The sequence below is a fragment of the Echinops telfairi genome, unplaced genomic scaffold (genome assembly GCF_000313985.2).
Source record: "Echinops telfairi isolate 266 unplaced genomic scaffold, ASM31398v2 ScPeMD7_7458;HRSCAF=8496, whole genome shotgun sequence".
Lineage (NCBI taxonomy): Eukaryota > Metazoa > Chordata > Mammalia > Afrosoricida > Tenrecidae > Echinops > Echinops telfairi.
Window position 1 is genome coordinate 49,195,918 of NW_022111358.1, and position 2,438 is coordinate 49,198,355.

The following is a 2,438-nucleotide window of genomic DNA, read 5'->3' on the forward strand; positions in this document are numbered from 1 at the left end:
GAAAGGTCTGACCAGCATGTCCGGCCAACAACGCTGTAATTATCTAAGTGGGCCTTGGCAGAAAAAAGTGTCCCACGCTGCCCCAGGGGTCAAACTGGCCACAGCAACTCCAAAGTATCCAGAGGAGCCTTGGGGGCAGAGGTCATGCTCCCGGGGGTTGGGGGAGAAGGCTCGGAAGGAGGGAGGAAACAGCCGGGAGGCTCTAGGTATAAGGTCCTGTTCGTGACTAAACTGAGCCCGGGGAGCAGTCGGGTTGGTGCTGGGCTCTGCCCGACGGATTCTCGACAACTGCAAACACAACACGAACAATGCAAAGACAGTCGCAGGGAACATGCCTGCAGGTGGCTGTGTGTGCCCATCTGTAAAAGGCAAGCCGTAAGACATAACGCAAAAAGGAAGACCGTTGCCGGAGACCCCACCTTTAGGGGCCCGGGTCGTGGCTTTGACCCCCACTACATGGCCAGAGAGTTCTGGGGGGCAGAGCCTCCAGTGGCCCAATGGTAGGCCCCGGGAGGCAGGGATAAGAGCCCCGGCTGAGAGTCAGCATCAAGTGCCCACAACTTGAGAGTCAAGGCCACGCCAGGCCCTCTGCCCGGCGCTGACCTCCAGACGGCGGCTGCAGACCAAACACCAGGCCCCCCAGAGGATTCCGACCCACGACGATGCCACAGGACCGGGTGGGACTGCCCCTGGGCGGTCCCAGACCGCCACCACTCTTTACAGAAACAGAAAGCTTCACCGTGGTTCTCCCACGGAGCGTGTGGCGGTATGGGACTGCTGACCTGTGTCTAGCTAGCAGCCCAACACACAACCACCACAGCCGGCTGCTGCCCGCCCTGGCCCTGTGCCGGCCGCCCGATGGCTCTCAGCTTCGAGCCCACTGCTGCAGCCACCGTGTGTCCGTCCATCTGGTGGAAAGTCTCCCTCTGTTTTTGCTGAGCAGGATGCCCTTCTCTCCCGACAACCTGTCCAAAGGAGGCGAGACCCCGTCTTGCCGCTCCCTCTTCTAAGAAAACGCTCTGGCTGGATTTCTTCTGAGACAGCTGTCTGTTCTCTTGGGAGTCCACGGCCACTCCAAGATTCCTCACCAGCACTGCCCTTCAACACATCTGAGCAGGGAGGGGTCAAACCAACCTTGCCCTGCCTGTGCTCTGGGGGGGTCTCCTGAGTCCTGTGGGTCTTCTTTATTGATGACAGGACCCCCCACCCCTCCAGGAGGACCCACAACCTGCCCGGACCTTTCTACAGCTGCGAACACTGACACTGCCCTCTCCCTCCCCAGCCCTGTGCCCACGTCTTGTCCTCATATTGTATCAGCCTCCAGGGTCCCGCGGTCACCTTCTATCTGGCCAGCCTCCCTCCGCTTGCTCCATCGCCTGTCCCCTGGGCACACCTGTCCCTGATGTAGCTCCCATATAAGCATATTTAAAAAAAAAAAAAGGCCAAGAACAAACAGGGTCATGCAGAGGATGGATGCCTTTATGACGCAAATAAGAAATAAGGATACAAATCAAAACAAATGGTGCTCGCTTCGGCGGCACATATACTAAAATTGGAACGATACAGAGAAGATTAGCATGGCCCCTGCGCAGGGATGACATGCAAATTCGTGAAGCGTTCCATATAAAAAAAAAAAAAGCCCGACAGAAAGCAAAAATAAATAAATAAATAGACAGGAAAGAAAATAACCGGTTTCATCAGAGCGGAAAAGTACAGGCCGCCAATAAAAATGTAATCTCAAGAATAACGAAATACATTGAGACAAGGCACGCTGGGGAGGAAGGCCGGCGGGGTTGGCAACAATTAGAAACAGTGTAATGACAAGCCAAACGGAGGCTCTGAAACTGCTTTGGAATAGGGGCGGGGCGCAGAGGGGGTCAACTCCCTCCAAATGCCACCTGGAAGCCGGACCAAAAGCTTACAATGTTTCCGCCTTCTGACCCCTCTGCTTTTGTTCCCAGGACGGGATCCTAAGGAAACACTCGAGGCAACCACAAAACTATACACGCCTCCAAACCCCAACCCTGGCTCCCTGCGGACTGGTCCCTCCCCACAGGGCAGAGTGGACCAGCTCTGGGGGTCTCCAGGACCCCAACCCAGTCAGAAACAGGCCCCTTTCACACCTCTGGCCCTGGGTGTGCACCGCCGGCTTCCCGGTGAGCTGCCTGCACCTAGGCCACTGCGCCACACACGGCGGCATGCAGGGCAGCCTTGCACAAGCCTCCCACCCTCGTGCCCGATCAGTCGTGTCAGCAGAGGGATCCCTTTCCAACTGGAAGACACCCAAAATGAACGCCGCGGCTGCCACCAGCGGACTCTGACTCACAGCGGCGCCGCATCAGGTTTCCGAGGCTGTGAGTCTTTTTGCTTTTTTAAAAGAAATTAATCGGGAGTTAACACATATATCGTAGCATCCCATCGTGTACAATTCTACCATC

The 2,438-nt window shown here is 56.4% G+C and overlaps 1 protein-coding gene and 1 non-coding gene across 3 annotated transcripts in view; one reads left to right on the forward strand and one right to left on the reverse strand.

Moving 5' to 3' along the window:
• Positions 1 to 2,438, reverse strand: part of TBC1D16 (TBC1 domain family member 16) — a 50,805-nt gene that overhangs the window by 14,617 nt on the left and 33,750 nt on the right. The gene's annotated exons all lie outside the window — the stretch shown is intronic.
• Positions 1,523 to 1,629, forward strand: LOC115872900. The gene has a single exon (XR_004048102.1). It is a non-coding gene; the product is annotated as a U6 spliceosomal RNA (small nuclear RNA).